Raw genomic sequence first — 11,032 nt, 5'->3', positions numbered from 1 at the left:
TGCTCAAGAATTAATTACTAACCTTCCCCAAAATATATAAACTGGCTAGTCAGCCAAGACTAGTACAGCAGTTTTTGGGACCTGAGTCCTCTGCCTTCTCAAGTTGCTGGCACCTTAAATTAAAGATGCTTTTATACCTACTTGATCCCTGTCTCTCATGAATTATAGTGCCAACAAGGACAACAGGCAACAGGAATCCTGCCTTGTTCCAGTAACAGTAGCTCATTTTGTTACAGCATCATCTTGTTATACCAAGGTTGTGGGTTTGATTGCTGGTCAGATGCAACCAATGAATATATAAATAAGTGAAACAAAAAATCAATGTTTCTCTCTCTCCCAATCTTTTCCTTTCTCTTCCTCTCTCTAAAAATCAATCAATCAATAAAAAATTTTAATAGTACTAATAATTAGATAAGGTCCACCCAATCATGGTGGGCAATCCACTTCACTCAAAATTCATGGATTTAAACACTAATCTTTTCCAAAACACATACCCACAAAAACATCCACAACATTTGGCTAAATATCTGGGCACCATGGCCCAGCCACATTGACACAAAATTAATCATCACAATGCGTTTTAGTTTTTTTTTTAATTTTGCTTAGAGTTTACTCAGCTTATTGAATATGTGTTTAATTTATTCTGACAAATTTGAGAATTGTCAGCAACTATTTCTTTGAATATTTTTTAATTCAACCCTCTTTCTTTTTTCTTTCAAGGATTCTGATGGCATGAATTTTAGATTTCTTGTTATAATCCCACAGATCCCTAAATCTCTGTTTCTTTGTTATCAGTCTATTTTCTCTCTACCATTCAAACATAATGAATGACCTCTACTGCTCTATTTTGAAATTCATTGATTATTTTCTAATGTTTTTCTATTATGTTTTGAGCTCACAGACTGTGTATTTTATTTTGGTTGTTGTTTTTTTTCCTTTTTTTCTTTTTTTTCTGTCTATTCTACTTTTTAAATCTTATTTTTATTAATTTTAATGCAGTGACATTGATAAATCAGGGTACATATGTTCCAAAAAAACATATCCAGATTATTTTGACTTTTGATTATGCTGCACACCCCTAACCCAAAGTCAAATTGTCTTCTGTCATCTTCTATCTGGTTTTCTTTGTGCCCCTAACCTCCCCTTACCCCCTCTCTCTCCGTCCTCACCCCCTCCTCACTCCTCCACCCCACTCCCTGTTACCATCACATACTTGTACATGTCTCTGAGTCTCATTTTTATGTCCCATCTATGCATGGGTTCATATAGTTCTTAGTTTTTTTCTGATTTACTTATTTCACTCTGTATAATATTATCAAGGTCCATCCATGTTATTGTAAATAAGCCGATGTCATCATTTCTTATGGCTGAGTAGTATTCCATAGTATATATGTACCAAAGCTTTTTAATCCACTCCTCCTCTGACAGATACTTGGGCTGTTTCCAGATCTTCGCTATTGTGAACAATGCTGCTATAAACATGGGGGTGCATTTCTCCTTCTGGAACCGTTCTATGGTGTTCTTGGGATATATTCCTAAAAGTGGGATGGCTGGGTCAAAAGGCAGTTCGATTTTCAATTTTTTGAGGAATCTCCATACTGTTTTCCACAGAGGCTGCACCAGTCTGCATTCCCACCAGCAGTGTAGGAGGGTTCCCTTTTCTCCACATCCTCGCCAGCACTTATTCTGTGTTGTTTTGTTGATGAGCACCATTCTGAGCAGTTTGAGGTGATATCTCATTGTGGTTTTAATTTGCATTTCTCTAATGATTAGTGATATTGAGCATTTTTTCATATGCCTATTGGCCATCTGTATGTCCTCTTTGGAGGAGTGTCTATTCATTTCTTCTGCCCATTTTTTGATTGGATTGTTTGTCTTTCTGGTGTTGAGATTTACAAGTTCTTTATAAATTTTGGTTATTAACCCCTTATCAGACGTACTATCAAATACGTTCTCCCATTGTGTAGTTTGCCTTTTTATTCTGTTCTTATTGTCTTTGGCTGTGCAAAAGCTTTTTAGTTTGATATAGTCCCATTTGTTTATCCTGTCTTTTATTTCCCTTGCCCGTGAAGATAAATCAGCAAATATATCGCTGCGAGAGATGTCGGAGAGTTTACTGCCTATGTTTTCTTCTAAGATGGTTATGGTTTCACACCTTATATTTAAATGCTTTATCCATTTTTAGTTTATCTTTGTGAATGGTGTTAGTATAGTTTCATTTTTTTGCACGTTGCTGTCCAATTTTCACAACACCATTTGTTGAAGAGGCTGTTTTTACTCCATTGTATGCCCTTATCTCCTTTGTCAAATATCAATTGTCCATAGAGCTGTGGGTTTCTTTCTGGGTTCTCCATTCTGTTCCATTGATCTATGTGCCTGTTCTTATGCCAGTACCAGGCTGTTTTGATTACAATGGCCTTGTAGTATAGCTTGATATCAGGAAGTGTGATACCTCCCCCTTTATTCTTCTTTTATAAGATTGCTGAGGCTATTCGTGTTCTCTTTAGGTCCATATAAATTTTTGGAATGTGATCTATATCTTTAAAGTATGTCATTGGTATTTTAATTGGTATTGCATTGAATTTATAAATTGCTTTGGGTAATATAGACATTTTAATGATGTTTATTCTTCCTAACCATGAGCAGGGTATGTGCTTCCACTTGTTTGTATCTTCCCTGATTTCTTTTATCAATGTTTTATCATTTTCTGAGTACAAGTCTTTAGTCTCCTTGGTTAAATGTACTCCTAGGTACTTTATTTTTTTGGTTGTAATAGTGAAGGGGATTGTTTCCTTAATTTCTCTTTCTGTTTATTGTTGGTGTATAAAAATGGCTCTGATTTCAGAGTATTAATTTTATATCTTGCCACCTTGCTGAATTCATTTATCAGGTCCAGTAGTTTTTTGATTGAGACTTTAGGATTTTCTATATACAATATCATATCATCTGAAAATAATGATAGCTTTACTTCTTCTTTTCCAACTTGAATGCCTTGTATTTCTTCTTCTTGTCTGATTGCTGTGACTAGGAATTCTAGGACTTTGTTGAATAAGAGTGGTGAAAGGGGCCACCCCTGCCTTGTTCCTGGTCTTAAGGGGATTTCTTTTAATTTTTCCCCTTTGAGTATGATATTGGCTGTGGGTTTGTCATAGATGGCTTTTATCATGTTGAGGTATGTTCCCTGTATTCCCACTTTGCTGAGAGTTTTGATCATGAATGGGTGCTGGATTTTATCAAATGCTTTTTCTGCATCTATTGAAATTATCATGTGGTTTTTCTTCTTCCTTTTGTTTATGTGATGAATAACATTGATACCAGCCGTGCCTCCCCAGAATAAACCCCACTTGATCATGGTGTATGATTTTTTCCATATATTGTTGGATCCTTTTTGCTAATATTTTGTTGAGGATTTTAGCATCTATATTCATCAGGGATACTGGCCTATAATTTTCTTTCTTTGTGTTGTCTTTGCCTGGTTTTGGAATCAGAATTATGCTCGCCTCATAAAAGGAGCTTGGAAGCCTTCCTTCCTTTTGAATTTTTTGAAATAGCTTGAGAAGGATAGGAGTTAGTTCTTCTTTGAATATTTGGTAGAATTCACTTGTGAAGCCATCTGGCCCAAGACTTTTCTTTGTTGGGAGTTTTTTTGATTACTGTTTTGATCTCATTTTGTGTAATCAGTCAGTTTAGGTTTTCTGATTCTTCCAGATTGATTTTTGGAAGATTGTATGCTTCAAGAAATTTGTTCATTTCATCTAGGTTGTCTACTTTTTGACATACAGTTCTTCATAGTATTTTCTTACAATCCTTTGTATTTCTCTTGTGTCAGTTGTTATTTCTCCTCTCTCATTTCTAATTTTATTTATTTGAGTCCTCTCTCTCTTTTTCTTGGTGAGTCTAGTTAAAGGTTCATCAATCTTGTTTACCTTTTCAAAGAACCAGCTCTTGGTTTCATTGATCCTCTGTATTGTTTCTTTAGTCTCTATGTCATTTATTTCTGCTCTGATCTTTATTATTTCCTTTCTTCTACTACATTTAGGCTTTACTTGCTGTTCATTTTCTAGTTCTTTTAGGTGCAGGGTTAAGCTGTTTATTTTATCTTTTTCTAGCTTCTTAAAGTGTGCCTGTAGTGCTATGAACTTCCCTCTCAGTACTGCTTTTGCTGTGTCCCATAAATTTTGAGTTGTTTTATGCTCATTATCATTTGTCTGTAGGAATTTTTTTTATTTCTTCTTTGATCTCATTCTTAGTCCATTCGTTATTTAACAACCTGCTATTTAGTTTCCATGTGTTTGAGAATTTTTGAGCTTTTCTGTTGTGGTTGATTTCTAGTTTCATGCCATTGTGATCAGAGAAAGTGCTTGATATGATTTCAATCTTCTTAAATTTGTTGAGACAACTTTTGTGCCCTAACTTGTGGTCTATCCTAGAGAATGTACCATGAGTACTTGAAAAGAATGTATATTCTGTTGCTTTAGGTTAAAAGGTTTTGAAATCAAGTTGATCTAGTGTGTCCTTTAAGTCTGCTGTTTCTTTGTTAATTTTCTTTCTTGAGAATCTATCTAGTGATGTTAGTGGGGTATTAAAATCCCCTACTATTATAGTGTTGCTGTTGATCTTGCTCTTATATCCATCAAAGTCTGCTTTATATATTTAGGTGCTCCTATATTAGGTGCGTAGATATTTATAATAGTTATCATTATGTAGTGGCCTTCTTTATCTCTTACTATATTCTTTATTTTAAAGTCCATTTTGTCTGATATAAGTATTGCTACTCCAGCTTTTTTTTTCATTTCCATTTGCTTGCAATATTTTTTTCCATCCATTTATCTTCAGTCTATGTGCATCTTTTTTTTTAAGGTGTGTCTCTTGTAGACAGCATATGTACGGGTCCTGTTTTCTTATCCATGCAGCTACCCTATGTCTTTTGATTGGATCATTTAACCCATTTACATTTAAGGTTATTATTGATATGTAGTTGTTTATTGCCATTTTATTCTTTAAAGCTGTATTCCTCTTTTGCTATATTCTTTTCCCACTTTGATCTGTTTACACCATGCTCCTTAACATTTCCTGCAGCACTGGTTTGGTTGTAATGAATTCCTTGAGGGTTTTTTTGTGTCTGGGAAACTTTTTATTTCTCCTTCTATTTTAATTGATAGCCTTGCTGGATAAAGTAGTCTTGGTTGTAGGTTCTTGTTCTGCATTACTTTGAATATTTCTTGCCATTCCCTTCTGGATTCAAGTGTTTCTGTTGAGAAGTCTGATGTCATCTTTATGGAGGCTCCTTTGTAGGTGATAGCCTTTTTCTCTCTCGCAGCTTTTAATATTTTCTCTTTGTCACTTAGCTTTGGTATTTTAATTATGATGTGCCTTGATATATGTTTCTTTGGGTTTCTCTTTAGTGGAGTTCTCTGTGATTCTTGAACTTGTGAGAGTTTCTCCTGCATTAATTTAGGGAAGTTTTCAGCTATGATGTGATTGAACAAAGTTTCTATCCTTTGTTCTTTCTCTTCTTCTTCAGGAACCCCTATAATGCAGATGTTATTTCTCTTTATGTTGTCACAGAGCTCTCTAAGAGTTTCCTCAGACTTTTGAGTCTCTTTTCTTTTTTCTTCTCTGCTTTCATGCCTTCATTCCAGTTGTCCTCCAACTCGATGATTCGATCCTCAGCTCTATCCATCCTCTTTTTAATTCCTTCTATTGTGGTCTTCATTTCTGGTATTGTATTAGTGATCACCGACTGATTCTTTTTTAATATTTCAATATCCTTTTTTATACTTGCTATTTCTTTATATAGGTGTTCGTGGTGACCATCCATTGTTGTTCTAAGATCCCTAAGCATTCTTACAATCATTATTTTGAACTCCGCATCCGGAAGTTTGATTATTTCCATATCACTCAGTTCATCTCCTGAAGGTTTCTCTTGTGGTTTCATTTGGATTGCACTTCTTTGTCTTCTCATTATGTCTGTGTGTTTGGGTATTTTCTTTGTAGAGCTGGCTGAATCTAGGCTTGGTGTTGTCTGCCTCCAGTTTTCACTTGTGTTGTTTCTAAGTCTTCTTGGGTTGGCATCAGCTATTACTTGTAATCCACTTTAGGATTTGGGCTGCTTTGAAGTCTTGATTTGTTTTCTTTTTTTTTTCTTTTTCTGAAGCTGGAAACGGGGAGAGACAGTCAGACAGACTCCCGCATGCGCCCGACCGGGATCCACCCGGCACGCCCACCAGTGGCAACGCTCTGCCCACCAGGGGGTGATGCTCTGCCCCTCCAGGGCATGGCTCTGTTGCGACCAGAGCCACTCTAGCGCCTGGGGCAGAGGCCAAGGAGCCATCCCCAGCGCCCGGGCCATCTTTGCTCCAATAGAGCCTCGGCTGCGGGAGGGGAAGAGAGAGACAGAGAGGAAGGAGGGGGGGTGGAGAAGCAAATGCGCGCTTCTCCTATGTGCCCTGGCCAGGAATCAAACCCGGGTCCCCCACACGCCAGGCCAATATTCTACCGCTGAGCCAACAGGCCAGGGCCTGTTTGTTTTCTTAACAGGTGATTGTCTTGTTTGCTGATCTCAGCAGGGGACTTATTTGAAACTGTATCCAGGAATGCAGTGGGTGTGACCTGAGGCTCTGAAGTCCTCTTCTGCCAGTTAATCTCTCTGGGGGCGGGTTGCTTTTTCAGCTTCAGTAGGGGGAGGTGTATCTCAGATCTCCATGGAGACCTGAGTTACTGCCCCTCCTACCCACTTCTTGTTTTCAGCTATGTCTTGTTGCACTGATTGGAGCTGGAGAGATGTCTGTATGTCTGTGACCTGGAAGTATTTTTGTATTTTGTATTTTGCTTTGTGCAAAGATCAGCCTCTCCCCCAGTATGGCCGCCTCCAGCTCTGAATGAGTCAGCTTTTCAGGTCATCACCTTTATTCCTCTTCCCCTCACCATCCATATCTCTTTCTCTCCTTTCTTTTTGGAATACAAGTGGGCCTTTTTAACACACCTTTCGTTTCCTGGTCACCAGGCAAGTGGCTGTGAGCAGTATTTACTGCTCTTTTCCTTGGATTGACAGCCCAGCCTCGCCCCCCACCTTTGTTCCAGTAAGCAGGGGAGATTCAGGCGCTCCCTACCAAGTTTGTTGTGGCTTCTTCTTTGCTTGTTGGTTTTTGAGAGCTGTTCTTGTAGTCCAGATTTGGGTTTTCATGCCAATTGTTCATAAATTAGTTTATAATCCAGTTTGATGGTGTGAGCTGGGAGTCTGAGCGTCTGCCTACTCCGCTGCCATCTTCAGGTCCTTCTGGTTGTTGTTTCTTTTTAGTTCTAAAATTTCCATTGGGTTCTTCTTGATATAATCTATGACTTTGCTAAAACTTGGTTCTTTGCTGAGATTTTTTAATCTACTTCATTTATTTTAATCATGTTCACAATTGCTTCTTAAATTACTTTTATGATGAATTTATTTTACAGTCCTTGTCAGAGAATTCTAGCATTGGTGTCAACTCAGTTTTGGCTTCTTCTCATTGTCTTTTTTCACCCAAGAAGAGATTTTCTTGGTTCTTGGTATGGGTATTAATTTTCAATTGGAACCTGGATATTTTAAATTGTGTTGTAGTAATTTCCTATGGTACGATACTATTAGAAATTCAGATTCCTGATGCATTCTCTACTGATACACAGGGTAAGGAGAACAAAGATTTCCTCTCTATTGCTGGATATGGTTAGGAGTTCAAGTAGCCCATTAGAAATTCACTGATACTGCTCTGGCTAGGCGGAATAAGGGTGTCACCTTATTTTTCTCCAGATGTCCTCCACAGATACTGTGGAGGTAGAGGGGATGACCTTATTTCTACTGAGCAGTAATTAAAGTCCTAACTCTCCATTAAATATCCCTTCATACCTTGCCAATGAAGAAAGGGAAAATGGTCTTGTTTCCATCAGGGTAGGGTGGAAGTTTGCATTTCCTACATGGCCTACTGTGACACTCAAGGGGGAGAGGAAATACTGCCAAGCAGGAGCAAATGTTCTGGCTCCCAGTCAGATTCTTTGACACTTGCCAGTGGGGAAGACGAAGGGCATCTCATTAAAGCCTGGTGAGGATGAAAGTCTAGGTTCCCTAACTAGTCTTTGTTGACAGGACTGGCAATGGGGCTACAGTTTATTGTATGATGTTCAGTAAGAGTAGAATACATAGTTATTATCTAACAGTTGTCTGCCTTTTGAGATGAAAGTTTTCTTTGCCTTCTAGGACAAATGAAGAAGAAGGAAAAAAAAAAAACCCCTGAGAACCAGGCATCGTGTACATAGTTATTTGGATCCCAAGATCCCGGCCAGTCTCACTTTTTTAGTCAAACTTTCAAGATTTTATGTCTGTTTTATATATTAAAGTCCACAGTTTATTTAGTAGCTGTATTTAGTAAAAAGAATAAGAGAAAAAATGTCTACTTCATATATCTGGAGGCAGAGGTAATGGTTCAACTCAACTTAGAGGGGATAAAATTACTGATCACATCTAGTCAGGATATGTTGGATTCCTAGAACCCACATGGTAGGAAGGTAGATTTCTCCAGTCCAGATGCATTTCTGAGTAAATACCTGCACAGGTAGGAAAGTTAAAAGTGTAAAGCCCTGAAAGCCAAAGCATCAAGAAAGATATGGTTTTTATCCTTACTTCCTGTACATGCATACACACTTCTGGTATGTACATATACATGCTGGTGTTTGTATGGACTATATATTCCACTGGACGAAGGACTTGTCTATTTTTTTCAATGTTACATCTATAATAGTTCCTGGCATAAAAGCGATGTCAATAATATATAATAAATTAAGGAATAAAATTCAAAGAGAATATTCACACTATTGATATTCTCATAGCGATAGGTATTAGAAGGTGTATTTTGGTTTGTTATTGAGTTACCTAATTATTAATATGAATTATTTGTCAAAACATTTATATATTTTATTTATTTATTTTTATTTATTCATTTTAAAGAGGGGAGAGAGAGAAAGAGAGAGAAAAGAGGGGGAGCAGGAAACATCAACTCCCATATGTGCATTGACCAGGCAAGCATCAGGGTTTTGAACCGGCAACCTCATCATTTCGTTCCAGGACGATGCTTTATCCACTGCACAGCCACAGGTCAGTCATGTTTATATATTTTAACAATATAAAATTTAAAAGATATAAATGAAAGGTAAGTTGATGTCTTAGAAAAAGAAGAATAAAATAATTACCATATGAACTTCTCATGCTTAAACTTAGAATTGAAAAAAGAAAAATGTTTTCTTTTTTTCTTAAATTATGTAGACATCTAATCTACTAGGAAAAATTGGCTATTTTTTCTATCTGAATTACCTTTATTGTCAACTACTATAAAGTTGATGCTCTCCATGTGTTTTTCGATCACCCACATTATAAAATTTTATGTGATAATTAACATATTAGATGTTATTCCTTGTCAGAGTACTGTAATGTCATTGTATCAAATGTGAAGCTATATAAAATGTATATATACTAAAGTTCTCTGCTATAAACAAATTTATCTATTTTGCATATTAACTGACTATAAGTGTAATATGGTAAATAAAATATAACTTTGTAGGCTATCTGACTCGATTCCTAATCCTTTTTAGCAAATCATAATACCTAATGTCTGATACTTTTAAATCCTCTCTTTCTGAGTGACAAATAATTATAGTAGATAAAGAAGAGATAAAATGATTAGCTCACAACCAAATCTCTTCAAAATATCATTTGCAGAATATATTTACAAAGTTTTCACATGTGATCTTAACCACATTAGTTGGCAGTGTTGAAAATAATACATAATACACATGTTTTCAGCAAAGGAAATATATGAAGCTAGAACCAAAAAAAAGATGTAATACATTAAATACTGAGCTGTTCAGAAACACACATAAATAAGTACACACAACATTGATACTTTCAAATATTTAATTTAAAATTCATAAATAAAAAGTAAAATATAAATTCATCCAAGAATATAATATTTATTACTCCAAGAGAACTATATAAATTCCAGTATTTTTATTCTTCACATCATTAGCCTTAAGGAAAAAAGAAAAGATGGTTCAAAATAGATCCTATACTTTCTCCCAACTTAATAATAAAGCTAGTTTATATTAGCAGAACTAAAAATTCACAATATTATAAAAAGAGCCTATAATCACAGCTGTAAAAATCAGACTTTTTTTTAATGACCTTCGCAACAATAGCACCAGTTTCTATATTAGGCAATAGTGTAATAATGACCCTTCCTGTCTCACGACCTATTTATCAGACTGTTTCATTCCTATGGATACAGATATAGTTAAACCACTTAAGGTATGTGTGTTCTGTGGAAAGCTATAATAGAACAGTGACAAAAATAAAGTAAGTGTATATTAGTGATATGAAAATATCTTTAAATCATAATGAGTAAATACAGTAAGAAACAAAAAAATAGATTGAGTAGTAAAACACTTTTGTAAAAACAAATCAAAATCAAAATTACATAGCATGATGTGGATATATATATTGGAAGAGAGAGAGACACAATCTATAAGTATGCACATCAAACAGCTAACAGTGGTTAACTGTGGGAGAACTGTATGAATTTGATTTCAACAAAAATGTATTTCTCTTTTACTGATGGGGAAAAAATATCTAACATGAAATTTGGGGGGGGATTTTGACATTAAACACTCAATTTGCTTTAAATGCTTAAGCTTATACAAGCACAGAATCAAAAGACTAATATTCTGCATATCACTGATATCAACATTTATCACAATTTCTGTCATTACTTAAATGTACTGAAATCTAACAAGAAAAAACAGGTATAATTTTTTTTTTTTTAATTTTTTCTTTTTTTTTTTTTTGTATTTTTCTGAGGCTGGAAACGGGGAGAGACAGACAGATTCCCGCATGCGCCCCACTGGGATCCACCCGGCACGCCCACCAGGGGGCGACGCTCTGCCCACCTGGGGGCGATGCTCTGCCCTTCCTGGGCGTCGCTCTGTCTCGACCAGAGCCACTCTAACCTGGGGC

The 11,032-nt window shown here is 36.1% G+C and overlaps 1 protein-coding gene across 3 annotated transcripts in view; it reads right to left on the bottom strand.

Moving 5' to 3' along the window:
- Positions 1–11,032, bottom strand: part of CCDC91 (coiled-coil domain containing 91) — a 380,006-nt gene that overhangs the window by 171,441 nt on the left and 197,533 nt on the right. The window lies entirely within an intron of this gene.

This window comes from Saccopteryx leptura, chromosome 2 (assembly GCF_036850995.1).
Source record: "Saccopteryx leptura isolate mSacLep1 chromosome 2, mSacLep1_pri_phased_curated, whole genome shotgun sequence".
Taxonomy (NCBI): domain Eukaryota; kingdom Metazoa; phylum Chordata; class Mammalia; order Chiroptera; family Emballonuridae; genus Saccopteryx; species Saccopteryx leptura.
This window is presented reverse-complemented; position numbering and strand designations above follow the sequence as displayed.